We start from the raw sequence: 14,885 nt of genomic DNA on the forward strand, positions 1-14,885 counted from the left end.
GGGTGTATAAAATACGACCAGGGAGCCTATGTTTTCCCTGAAGGGTTTAGAGACACTGGTAAGCTGCTGCGAGAGCAACCAAACGCTAATGTTGTCATGTCTGCCGCTGAAGGCGAGCTTCACTAATTCGGAAGTGCGTCTTTTTACGTCGTCCCCGCAGGCAATGTCATCCAGTATGAGTAAAGTCTGTGTATCTTTAGGGAATTGTTTGTGCCAAAACTTCAAATGGCTGGATAACTCGTTAGGGTCCAATATGTCCACAAAGAAGTCGTCATCTTTCACTCCTATGCCTTCCCAGGTGCGGTTATTTACGTAGGTGGGGCATAATAACACTATGTAGTCGAAGCGGTATCTAAAGGGCCCTAATAGCTGCTCCACGACGAACTGGGTCTTTCCACAGCCGGTGGGTCCTACTATCAGAGCATTACAAGGCATGTGATCTGGATTCATATATAGATGGAACCAGTGGAAGCAGTAAGAATGATTACCGCCGGCGCAAAGGATAAAAAAGACACCATAGAAATGCAAAGGGAGGAGATAGACCGGTTAAAAGAGCGCGTGCAGGAATTGTATGATGAAATGTGTAGTCTGAAGCGTGCAGAACGGTTTGGTGCGGTTTTAACGATAGTGGGTTGGGCTGCGGAGTCCGTTAAGGACTTCATTCAATATCCTCCATAGAACCTCATCGTCGTTGCTGGCGTAGCATTTCCGCCTTCTGTAGCAGCGCATCTTTCATACGCATTTCAGCATAGCGACTGAAAGTACGTGCTTGCTGATGGATCGTATAAGCACTGCCACAAGTGTTGTTCCTTCCTGACGCAGCCACACTTATCGCAAGTGTCGTTCCAGTAGTCTACGTTCTCCCAGGCGACCTTTTCAAATGTGACGTCGAAGTTCACAAAGAGGTTGTCTATTTCTTTTTTCTGGTTGTTTAATTGCCTTACCGTGTCGACTGGACAACAACGTTCTGCTACGTCGCCATGCTCTTCGCAGGCGACTTCTGAAAGGTCGTATCGTTTACATCTGTATTTGTGCCAGGCATCTTCAAAGGATGCGTTGCAGCTTTTGCAAAGAGATTTGAGGCAGACTCTGTGTTCCATGTGGTATGCTAGTGCTTGAGGAGAGCTTAGTACCTTGTTGCATTCTTCGCAAGTAAGGTTGTGTGCGTTGTTTCGGCGACAGACTTTGTTTTTGACGTGGTAGGAACAAGCTTGCGCGGTAGCAAAGGTCTTATTGCAATGTTCGCATGTCATTTCTGTCGCGCGTTGCTTAAAGCAGACCTTGTTTTTGACGTGGTAGGAACGAGCTTGGCTGGTCGTAAAGGTCTTATTGCAATGTTCGCATGTCGTTGCTGCGCGTTGCTTAAAGCAGACCTTGTTTTCGGTGTGATAGTTAAGTCGCTGTAAGGAACTGAATCGTTTGTTGCAATCGTTGCACGTCATTATAGTAGGGTGTTCTTTATGCCTTATTAATGATCCTACTTCGTTGTTGCTGATAGGGTAGGGTCTCTCAAGGCCTTTAGTTTTAATGTCATTATTTCTTAATGTTTCAAATGTTATTAGGCTTATATTCTTAGGGTCTTTAGTTTTAATGATAGGGTATTATTTCTTAATGTTTTGAATGTTATTAGGCTTATATTCTTAGGGTCTTTAGTTTTAACGATACCTTATTATTCTTTAATGATATCTCATTAACAGTTACTTAATATAATAAATAAAAAGAGGATAATATGAAGGACCCTAAAATAAGTCTTTACGTAACGTATCCTAAGGAAGAATAATAAGATATTATTAAGATCTCCTTACATCACCGATATACTACATCGAAGTTAAGGCGCAGGAGCCTGGAAGGAATTCTAGTTACCCTTTCAATATATGGACTGCATTACATGTGAACTACCTGCCGACTGCATAATTCGTGAGGAGAAAAAATACACCTGTCCTCATTGTAATAAGGTATTCCCCGAAGGATCCTTTGTTGGGCATTGGTGTCCCACAGATCCTAAAACACAAAGAACTTTAGTTCACAAAGAGGATCTGTAAGGTATGTATATGGAGCGACTGCGATACCGTCCCATAAGCACCCTTTGCGGTGACTGCGGTCAAAAGCTGTCCACCCTCCAAGCCTTACAATATCACCGCGACAACAAAGTCTGTCTAAATAACTACTGCCGCCGCTGTGATGAGCCCTTCTTTGAAGAGAACTGGCATAAGTACCGCTGCCGCCGTTACCACCTAGAAGGTATTGCCTGCGAAACCCACGGTGACATAGCCGAACGCTGTTGTCCCCTTGAAACCTCCCGGGCGCTGACAAAGCGTAAGAAGGAAATTGACCAAACCTTTGTAGGCTTTGACGACGTTGAGGGCGTTAAATGGGAGGACAGGGAACACTGGGAGGCTATTTGCGATCGCTGCGGCTGTCAACGGAGCGGACAACATATTTGGTGCTGTCTATACGACGGACCACGTCCTTTAGACCATTACCTGGCGGTACGAAAGGCTTGGAAAAATGATAAAGATATATGATTCCTCAAATCGCAGCATTCGTAGGAGGCGTCTTAATTACCGTATCCGCTTACCAGATAACAGAAAAAATGAGGTCCGCCGTAGCAGACCAATACTTAACCGCCCATGAGGATGACTTCTAATCGCACAGAGGATTAGCATCTACCTTCCTTTCAACGTCGAACTTCCATCGACCGCTGACCTTACCATAGCTGCGTATGTGTGTGAATTCCTCACCTTGAAGGACATACCGCACGCAGTCCGGTGCCCACAGTGTGCACTCTTTACCGTCGTGTTCCAAGACCAACCTTAAACGGCTAATGTCTTCGAACACAACATAATTTTTTATTCTGTATGAAATGCCTTGGACTAATTCACGCCAGTGTGTCTGTTCAACTATCATTATATCTATGAAACATTCTTTGGTGTGTATGTAAAGTATTTTGGGATTTGAAGGACTTAACACACCAAGGACAAGGGATGCGAATACCGGCAGCATAGGCGTCGATCTCCCTACATATAAGGTCGTAATCATTGCACACCATAGTTAGGTAACCATTTGCTTCGTATTGTGCGAGTAATGCCTCTTGTTTTGAGGATAATACGCCGTTACCCTTAGGTGTCTTCAACTCCAAGCATAACCCATTATATTTTTTATGTGCATTGAGAACTAAGATGTCAGGCTGACCTGCCTGGTAACCTTTCTGCCAACATACTATTCTTTTGCTAGCTGAGTCCTGTAGTTCTCCAAGACCTGGTGTCAGCAGTAGGATAGGGTGGAATCGACGTATGTAGTTTACGACCTTCTTATGCAGGTCAAATTCATTTTCTATTTTGAATATTAACTTATTAGGACTGTCAAAGCGCCGCTCTATTTCATACTTACCTGTTTTCCTGAGGGTAGGGAGAACATCGCCTAACACCCATTTTCTGAACTCCTTAGCTACGGACTTTTCAGATCCGAATATTAACTCATAAAGACCCATTTCAGTGATGTAAACGGTATGTGGTTGCGCATTAGGGGTGTCAGTCAGATTGACACCCTTTATAGACCCTAAAGTTACCTTGTTTTCCTCTGAGACGTGTGCTCTAGCTGCGTCCCTAGAGTTAACGTAACCCAACGCCAAAGCCACCTCCTTCGCTTTGAAATAAAGTTTATCGCCTTGCACTATGCATTGCAGTTTGGTGTTGTTGTTTTTGAATACGCGAAGCATTATATACGTAAGGGATATTTTTATCCTTTCTTGGATGAGGGAGCGCAGCGCGCGAATCAATACGCAACACTCTTTAGCTGATTCATTTCTACGCTCAGTTGCGCGTCAGAGACCACAAAGACGTATGCGTTGATCTTGTCTGAGTCGCCTGCACTAGTGTTTGGATCTCGCTTGATTTCCAGGGTAATACCGTCCTGGGTATTTACCAGACGCAATCCCTGCCCATGTAAATCCTCGTCGTCGGTGGTTCGCATGTCAATCCACAATGCATACTTATCAGTAAAGAACTCGCCGGGTGCAACTTGATCCCCAAACTTTCTTTTTATTTCCCTGTAGATGTCTGAGGGCTTCATTCCCTGCGAATACACCTTATTTGGAACTCCATTGATGCTAATCCCGACGTTGGTGATGTTGGGGTTATGAAAGGCTTCAGAGTCGCGCTTACCGGCTTCATAAGGTTTGATAAATACCAACATCAACCCTGTAAGACTACGACGTGGTAAATTAATGCTCTGAGTAATTACCGCGTCTGTCTTATCCAGGAAACTAAAGGTTTTGTACATTACCGCGTGGTCGTACAAGAAAGCCTTTCCGGAGCTGTATTCCATGCCAGCGCTGCGTGCTAAATCTTCGGAATGTATGGTTTCATACTGCAATTCCAGGTTGGTAATGGCATATGGAGGAATACTTCCCGACAACGCAGTGCTTAACTCACCAATGATGTTAGTTATGTTGGCTAAGGTCACTTCAAACTGCAACTCACTCAACTGTCTAGGATAATAAACTCCGTGGCTGGTAATAGCCTCAAAGTCCAATGGTATTACGTATTTAGTACCATAGGCTGTTTTAATGGCCTTTGCATCTGCCACTGCGGTTTCTCCGCTGCCGTCAGTAGGTTGTGTCTTTGTGGGAGTCCTAACCTTACGTAAGATTGTGCTACCAATACCCTGCTCTATCTTTTGTGCCCTTTCGAATGCAGTCAACCACAGATCTTTGTAAGTGGTGTATAGGTCATAGTTGTTTAAGTCTAAGAGGGATTCCCCGGCAAACTTTACTCGCATCTTTGAAACAATGTTGCGACCAAGATTGTTAACAATAATCCTTTCATCTGCGGCGTTAGGTTGCACCGTCAAATCAAACCTTAGTGCCAAGGTACCAGGAACTAATACTAGGTTATCTGTTAGTCGGGGAACACCTACGTACAGCGTTTCTCCAGGTCTAGCGCTGCTGGGGGTAAAGGTGACCCGGTGAAAGGTGCGTTCTGCTTTCAGTCCGCCAACCTGCTTAGGTAATATATTGGGGTTTAACTTTGAACTTATCATATATAATGGAAGTAGAAGGAACAGATTTTGATCCCCTTACCGAAGAAGGTCAAGTCGATATTAACGATGAAGAATACGACGCATGGACTAAAGGCCTGGAAACCGACCCCTTAATCTACGACGCAGCCTTACACGATAAATATCGTAGTAGATGGAAAAGCGCCAAGGCCACCTTAAATCGCATGTGGAAATCAAGACACCACGGCAAACCCATCCCTGAGTACTTGGAGCTTCAAAACATGGGTGAAGCAACCGCGCGGGAAACTGTAGAGTGGGCAATGCAAGAGCTAAATGAGCGTTATTCCCGTTTCGATGCTGACGACGTAAGGCTCACAGAACGCGGAAACAAAGTCCTCATAAGCGTCCAGGACCTGAGATATCCTGACAAAGACCGCTGGACGAAACCACAACCCCTCTTTGATAAAGATGGTGAAGTTAGGGGTGACGTCTCAAGATTAAAAGGCTTCCAGCGTGCCACTAGAAGCATGTTAGAAAGGTTGGAAACCCTGAATGAAAAGGTCGCGCTAGAAAAGCGCGTCGAAGGACTACAAGAAACGTTGGAAGAAAGGGAAGCAGATTATATGCGACAAAACCGACTACTCCTTGATGCTCAAAAGAGAGAAGTTGACGACAAGAACCAAAGAATAATGGAAATGAGAGAACAAAGAAACAAAGCCCTACGTGATAGGGACCAAGCCCAAAAGGCCTTCGAACTTGCCCTGCAAGACCTAGACATAAGCAAGGAAGAAGCTAAGAACTTACGTACCACCATAGCTAACTCTTTAGAGGAACGGCGGCAGTTGGTTGCCGAAATTAACGCTAAGGAAGAACAAATCCGGCAAAGAGATCAGGCTATCGAAGACCTGGAGGGGCAAATAGAGCGGCAGCAGGAAATAGTTGCAGATCAAACTCACCCCGAAGAGGAAAGGGAAGCAGCCCAAAAGGAAGTAGAAACCCTTCAGGAGCGCCTTGCAGAATTACATACGCAAAAGGAAAACCTGGAAAGAGAATTGGGGCTTACCACCAAGGAAAAGGTAAAAAGAGCCCTTTTGAAGTATGGCGTTCCGCTGGCATTCGCGGTTGCTATTTCGAGCGTAGTAGGTGTGATCTTTTCTGCGCTTAAGGCTACAGGCGCAGGCGTAAAAAAATTAGGCAATGGGCTGACGGCCTTGGGAAAAAAGATGGCAGCCGGTCTTCCTGGGCTGCTGGGTTCGGTTGTTTCCTTGGCACTTAGGGCCGGCGGAGAACTGTTGAAGTTTGTGGGGAATAACATTTGGATATTAGTAGTAGCTATTGGGGTGGTACTCTTGAAGAAGATGAAGGTTTAATCTTATCTGGGTACGTTACTGGTGGCTTATCGTCGTCAGGCATCCGAGGTGTTCTCGACTGGGGATAAGTAAAGATAGTATTCGCGCCGCCTTGATAATGCGAAACTAAAGGTATGAAAGTCATAGTACTAATGGTCTTATGACTCCAGGTAGCATCCACCGGGGGGCCAGCTGCCGGATAGGTGGTATTTATCCCAACAATACCCGAATGGGTGCTCCTTGTGTCGCTTGGACGAATTTGAAGCCTCGCATGTTGACAATTAGCTATTATGTGAAAAGTCACCGGTGTTAGGTTCTCCGAGCTCGTGGTCGTGGGCTCAAAAGTGAAGTGGGTTAAATGCCTCTTATTATTTTTTTTCCTGTAGGGTAGTAGTGGGTGGTCATTCTCATCAAGGATTCTAAACCCAACATTGCAATCATTCCACGTACTAATGTTAATAGTGCATATGATTATACCAAGACCTCCAACCTTCACCTGCAGGTTGGTATCATGCCAGCTATCGTCAGAGTACTCCTCCTCCTCTAAATAATAAAAAAACGAATCTTCCTTTACATGTGGGTTATTCATATATACCAGGAAATAAGTTCCCTTCTAGAGGCTAACTACCGTAAGCACGCTAATAGTCTTGTGATTATAATTGTAATCTCTTTTATCATCTATGCTATTTACCGTAACCTTCCCCGTATCGTCTACTCTTATCTGCAGCTTTACCTTCCCATGACAATCGGCGACCATATGAAAAGTCCAAACGGAATGATTTTCAAGGCTGCTGGGGTTAGGCTCTACGGAAAAATGTGCAGGCTCCCTGTTATTATCTTTTACGCGCATGGGCTGCAGTATTCCGTTGTCGTCGCAGAAACGAAATCCTACGTTGGCATGACTACTTGCGCCAATGCAAATACTACAAAGGATTAACTTCTTTCCTGAGTAGTTCAAATTCACAGACATCCCCGTAACATCAACCCAAGATGCCTGGGTGTATCTTTTCTCACCTTTGTAAGTCGTATAAACACAATCTACTCCAGCCATGTAGGGGTTGTTCATCGCCATATATAATAGCTCAGACCAATGCTTGCAACTGTTAAGCCGGCTTTTAGTAAGTTATGGTTATATTCCTCAGGTATCGCAGGTAGGACCTTCTTTGATGGTTTCTTAACTGTGGGTAGCTTCGTTTCGTGTGACTTTTTTGGCTTCTCTACGAAGTGAGGAATGTTCCTAAGAGTGTCAGAGTTCACGTCGTTCACCCCAAACTTCATATCCTTAGTAGCTCGCTGCAGTTTGTTGTTGTATCCTACTACAGAACCAGTATTTATAGATAAATTACTAGGCATTAACCAACAACCCGGGGCTACTGCATAGTCCAACCTTGCCTTAGAATTTTGTATAGCTAGTTGGTAACGCTGTACGCCCTTGCTAATGTCGCCCTCCAAGATTGAACTTTCAAATAAGATCAAGGCTTCGGCTCGCGTCTCTTCTGCGGCGCCCGTATTTCCGATTATGCTGGATCGGGTGTTTACCTGAGCGCCAAGGATAGAATACACGTAAGCTTCTATGCTGCGGTTTAAACGGGCAAGGCCGGCTTTGGTTAGTCCTTTACCTTCTGGGGGTATGAAATTAAGATATTGCTTTGTTTGCTCGTCGTTGGTAATCTTAATAATCAGTGGATTAGCCCCTGCATACTTACCGCCCTCGTCTTTGAACAAAGGTCCGTCTCTAACTTCCTTAGTGGTCTTAGCGTTTGGTTCAAAGAAGGTGCTACTGTCGTGAGTTTCTTTGTGATACCCAGTGTTCCATCGTAGATTCAACGCATGAACTTCCTTATCACTTAGCTCGTGTCCACCAATCCCCCAATAAGCCCAAATATACCCCAGACCATCGTTAGCGCCGGCAGTGCATCGGAAATCCTTCCCTACAACGTCAAACTCCTTACAAAGTCTGTCATAAGCCGGCACGCTGTATTTATTATCTCTTGGATAAAACGTGGCATCTCCCGGCAGCGCAATAACACCCATTTCATGCAGTATTCTTCTAACCGTGAAGTGAAAATGAAACATAAATATTGAATTCTTCATCAAGCTTGCGCTTACACCACAGCCGCTAGTGGCACACCAAACTGCAAAGTTTAGTTGCTGCGGCCAATAACGCATGTTAGGACCACTTAACCATTCATGAGATTCCTTAGCGGTGGTATGAATAATGGGTACGTCTTTGAAGATATCCCGCACCTTTAACGGAAAGGAATGCTTGTTAGAAATCCGCATGTTCAGCGTTAGGTCCAAGCTTGGGTGTTTATCAAATGAAACTGCGGGTATCGGATAAGTACTGGTACCAAGCAATAATTCCTTTGACCAACTGGGTTCAACATGCGTTGGCGCTGGCGTTGGCTTATGCATTGGCGAATGCTTCAGTTGATCGTCTATTTGATTAACCAGCGTAGGCTTCAAATCCTCGTTGCTGTACATCCTAGAGCCGTTATAGTAAATACCATCGGGTCTTCTTTCGAACTTACTAGCACCCGCATGTGGAAACCTTTTCCTAAATTCTCTCCAATTCCAGTAATCCCGGTTGTCGTGATGTGGCTGCTCCTCAATATCATTCCCAAAAGCGTCGTACATTATATATAATGGATGTTATAGCATCAGCACCTCCGCTCTATCCTGATTTACCTAATGAATTGAATGCCGAGAACTTTCGTTTGAATAAGGTAAATCTAATCCTGGCTTACTTGGAAGGGCAAACGAAACACTACGAAAAAGTCCGAAAAAAGTACGTCAGAGCCAGGAGTACGCTACATAAGATTGCGATAACTTCAGGATCCATATCTGTCGTGTTAACGGGCTCCGGCGTTCCGATTTTTTTATTTAACTGAGTTTAATACTCCAAAGTTTTAAGCGTTTCTCATTTGTGCCACTGCTTATCTACAAAATATGTTTGTTTTCTGCGACCCAGTATATCATACATGTCCAATACACACGAAATGAGACTGATCGTCATGAAGAATTGAGGATCCGTCTAACCGGATGTCATTTCGTGAAAGATCACAGGAAGCCCATTTCAGCTATTCACAACTAGAGTTGGTCTAGCATTGGGCTTCCTGTGGTGTCGCCCGGAAGTCATTTCCTTAATATGCAAATCAACAGGGATGCAACTTAACGTTTACATTGGGTTCCCTGTGGTCAATGAAGCTGTCTCTACCAAAACCGCGCACAAACTACTTGAAACGTAGTTTCAGTTACTGTGGAGTAGCTTTATGGAACAGCCTTCCGTCTGATGTAAGAAGTGCTGATTGCCTTCCTTTGTTTAGGCGTAAACTTAATTAATGAATATGTCTAATTATGCAGGCTCACACGGCAATCATGGAAAACAGTTTTCTATTCATTGTAATGTATATTTGTACTGATGATTTTACCGTGTTAAAATAAACTTTTTATGTATGTATGTATATGTATGCTGCTCGAAACTTGTGACGAAATTTTGTCAAATTAGAGTAAATCTACTTATTAGTATTCCGGAAAATGCCAGTTTTTTTGCTGATCAAAATATCACCTCTCCCAAAGTACACGGCTTTACATCTCAAATACGCATTCAATAAATTTTGGTCGCATTTGATATTTTGCTATTTGGCTCCAAAAGAACGTGTTTATAAAATATTGAGCTTAAATGAGTAATGCTGTCCTTATGGCGAAAAGCCAAAAAACGTTTCTCTGTCCTGTCAGAATGAATAGATTAATATACAGTCAATTCAAAAAACGTTGTCGTCGACCGGCTCAAGGCTACGCGACTGGACCGAAAGAAATATGGGTAAAAATCACTGAAGCGGTTAAATATTCGTTCTGAATTAATTGTTCCCGCAAGTAATAAGATAACAATGGCGAGAAACAATCCATCATGTGCATGTCTTTGGGTTTAGGGAAAGAAAAACAAAGTAGTTATGAGTCAGTTTACAATTCCGAAAATATGAATATGAATATAACAATAGGTTTTCTAACCATTCCCCTCTATTGACTATGGCTTAACACGTTTGTAGTCTATCTTATACTTAATGTTTATGGCCACAATGCACCATATTCTCTAACTCAGAAAAGGTCGATGTGAAACCATCTTCTCACGATCATCTGCTCTCTCAATTGAATATAGCTATTTCAAAAAATATTCCCCTCTATTAACTATGAAACAACCAACGAAAAGAGGGCGCTCGTTGACGTCAGCTTTATCTGTCTGTCCTCTTATTGATGATAAAAAATAACCAATCAGCGCGCGAGATTTGTAAGTTATCGTGTAATATAATCTGGACAAGAACCTTTTATAGACGAAATAACGGACACTAGATACCGTGTTTGGGTTCGACACAAATCTTTACATAAAAAAAGTGGGAGTCTCCTATTTTAAATTCCCTTCCAAATAGACCCCTTGCACGTGAAAGAAGAGAATCGTCTGAGAATTGGAACCTATTGTTTTGTCCCCCAGATTGAGCTGCATTCCAAAGTGCTGCAAGGGGTCAATTTTTGCCAATTCAAGGCATGTCACATGATGCATTGCGGGATATATGCTATGACAAGAAAGACCTTGGATGAAGGTCGAAAGCTCTGTTTCTACATTCAAAATTTGCTGGCGGCGAGTGAAAGTAAATAATTATAGAAAAGATTACAACTCCTTACTTACTTACGCGTAAATCGGCTTTACATGAGACTGGCCATTAGGGTACTTCTCCTGGGGGCGGGCGTATTCTCCTACACTTTCTATACGGGTACGTGCCGCCAAACAGGGTAGTTTTCAGCGATTCTACTCTGTAACAGGGTATATAAAAATCACACACTCTCTCTCTGGAACAGAGTATCTTTTTTCGCAAGTACGACAGGAAAAGCGTTTCTTCTAAATACGATCTGCTCCGGAACAGGGTATGAATTTCAGCGATTTTACTCTTGAACAGGCTCAGGCTAGGGCTCAGCGGCACATCCCTACCCTAAACGGGCAAGAAGGAAAACGGCTAGTAAAATAAAATGAATGAATAAAACAAAATAAACTAGGATTTTTTTAAAAAACTCTTTTTGCTCTTCCTTGAAGATTTCTTTGACCGAAATTTTGGTGCTGAAAACTTTTCGCTTGCAGAAAAATTATTTCTTTCGAGACCAGTTCCCTTTCATACATGTAAACATTTGCAGTAGCCACATTCGATCGTTGAGCGCGTATTTTCTTTACAAAGAGATGGGAAAAGCCAGAGGCAACACTGTATATATACCTAATTGAAAAAACGTAGTCGGGTTCGAGAAGGTCATATCATCGAAGCTAAGACCGAAAAGGAATTTGGGTACTCCGAAATGTGTATTGTATTTGCATATAGACATGTAAAAGTGCACAGTACAGCAAAGAAGGTCGACGTAGACTAACAACATGCCACAGCCATGATGCATAAAATGTGCACAGGAAGGGAAAACTACAATACGCATGAAATTAGCATAATTGTTTGTCATCCCATGCCCCCCTTCGCTCTTATAGCTTTGATGGTATAACCATATTTTGAACCCGACAACGTTTTTGACTGACTGACAAGAACTTTCTCGTACAACTGTTTTTACAACTGATTTACTGATCTCATTAATCATAATTTCACGTGTTTAACTCATTCATTTTCACGTTATAATGTTAACAGTGATTTGCTCTTTAAGTTAAAATAAAACAACATTAAAAAATGAAAGGAAATATCAAAAGCTGCAGAATTTAAATTATAATTGTAAATACTGGTTGTTATATAGCTACGAAATTTTCCGTTTTAACGAACACTCTCATTGGTTGGGAGATGACAGAGTGACACAAGCTAAATCTAAACGTATTCCGACTGCTTATTTCCCGGTCAGAGAATAAGTTGCACGTGACAATAGTCGTGAAAATAGACAAGTGCACGTGATTAGAACGTGAAAAAGCTGATGGCGTGATATTTTCCACCAATCACAAACAACAAAGCGGGAGCAGATATTTTGCTTGAATTTTCAGTACAAATTCAGCTTAAAGCAAAAGACAGATATTTTCCAGTGTTCCTACAGAAGAAATACAGACTTTCATTGAAACAAATACGAAAAAGCCGCTAAAAATGCCGTTGCTACTCTCCTCGCTTTTTGGTAGTGAAATGGAAGACTGTATGTGAGTTGTATTCGTAAAATAAGTATCAGTTTTCATTTCGTAAACTGACTTCTCAACATTTCTCAATTGCTATATAACAAAACACTTAATGTCTGGTTCCTCGGGATATTAGTTAGTTTTGTTTTCCCGAGAGTCTCATCTCGATGTTTCCTGAGAGCAATTTCCCTCGCGACCAGACATGAAGTACCAGTGTGTGACTCCAATCACATTAGGTGTACCAAATAAATCTTGTACAGTCTTAAACTCAACTATTTATTCGCTCAAGGGTTTATCCTGTTACAGCAGTAGAAGTAATCTTAGTTGTAGACGAAATAGTAGTCGGTTTTCTGAATACATCGAATACAAATTATTACACATTGCGCAAAGTAAACAAAAAAGAAAGGACGAAAGAAATTACAAATTAAAACCTACCAGACTGTACGAATCCATCCGTATGGATATAAAGAAATACTGAGAATAAACAACAATATTGAGTCCTACAAACTCGACTCGCACGAGTTCAAATATTCACTTATACTAGACCCGAACGCGATGTCACGTGACCTTTATATCACGTGCACCGGATCCGGATATGACTCGGTAGCCACATAGTGTATAATATATAATTGCGATGTGATTAATATAAAAACAATAGCATAACTCGATATATAATGAAAGGCGAGAATTTCACTAATTGATTGCTCACGCGCACGACACTAGAGAAAAACGTTTGCGCATGCGTGCACGTCAGCACTTTTTCTAAGAATTTTGAAGAGTTTGAGTGAGAAAATAAATGTTTGTTTTCTCCAAGTATACAAAAAAGTTCGAGAGTATACTTTTGTCAGACCAAGATACTGTATTAACAAACACAATAGAATAAGCCTTAAGTTTCAAGCATGGAGACTAAGTTTTGGCATTTTGTGAAGTCCAATTTATCAGGTATGTTTGAAAGTCAAATTTACTTATGTTTTGACTAGTTTGCATACGGATTCAGAGCATGCGCAGACGTTTTTCACTCGTATCCGCAAATCAATCTCGTACCCAGAGCCTGCGTTTCTTCTGGCCTGCGGCGAAGAACGAGGGCTCTGGCATGATCCAATTTTTGAGACCAGGATTTCATGGACTTCCGGTATTAGCGCGTATGCGTTAAAAGACTTGCCAAAAAAAAAAAAATATATATATATATATATATATATATACACACTTGATTGCAGAAAGGTTGTAGTATACATTTATACAAATACCTAATTTATTCAGTATATTTAATGATATGCAAAACAGAAAACTCGCTTTATTTATTATTTGTTTCATTCAATGAACGTCAAAATATTTTATTCTTGTGTTTTATATCCTACAGATTATAAATGAATTGGTTTTGAGGGTTAACAAAGTAAAATTGCAATATGCATCTCATTAGCTATTTGTATAAATGTATAAATGTATACTACAACGTTTCTGCAATCGAGTGTATATATATATATATATAGATGTTCCCCATTTCTAATTCTTATTTTGAAAGGAAGTAAACACAGAACTCTGTTTGAAAGCAGGTTTGAAAGCATGATTTTCATTGATTATGTTTCACTTCCGGAAAACTGCGCATGCGCCATGCCGCAGGCCGAAAGAAACGCAGGCTCTGGATTGATTTACAAATGTTTTGTGCGCAAGCTCACACCCTGATGACGTCATTCGTCTCTAAAACAATTACACTGACCGATATAACACGAACATTAAATGATTATGGCGTTATGCCGGTTTAACAGTTTTCCATCTAGGGTTTGTTTTTTTATCTAAATACTATCCACAAGTCTGAAGAGAACCGCCGGGTTTGGGTACTGCTGGCTGCCTCCTTTGATCATTATTACTTTACCATCGGCTTGTGATCCAATGTAGAGGTCCGTCCGACCGTTGACGTTCCAGCAACGGAAAAGAGTGCTGGAGTAGTAATGTTGTGGTTCAAATAAACTCTCTTCGTCTTTAGGGGGCGTCGAGTCTTTTGGTACATCCTTTAGCAAAACAAAAATAAATAAATAAATGAATAAATAAAATAAAAAATGTATTGTGCTTTATCGCAGAATTGGCGCATTTTTCTGAGGAGTTGGACATTATTATGTAATCTCACACGTCTTGGGCGCTTACGGCTCTTCCTAAGCACTTAATAACCGAACAGAGCATGGACAAAAAGCTATGTAATTACGAAAGCCGAGAAGGGACTTCAGACTTCAGAGATAAAAATTTCAGAGATAATGATTTCAGAGATGATAATTTCAGAGATGATAATTTCAGAGATGATAATTTCAGAGATAATAATTTCAGAGATGATAATTTCAGAGATGATAATTTCAGAGTTAATAATTTCAGAGATAATAATTTCAGAGATGATAATTTCAGAGATGATA

Source organism: Actinia tenebrosa, unplaced genomic scaffold, assembly GCF_029948245.1.
Source record: "Actinia tenebrosa isolate PJP-AT-01 unplaced genomic scaffold, QUT_ActTen_1.0 PGA_scaffold9__36_contigs__length_13948895, whole genome shotgun sequence".
NCBI classification, from domain to species: domain Eukaryota; kingdom Metazoa; phylum Cnidaria; class Anthozoa; order Actiniaria; family Actiniidae; genus Actinia; species Actinia tenebrosa.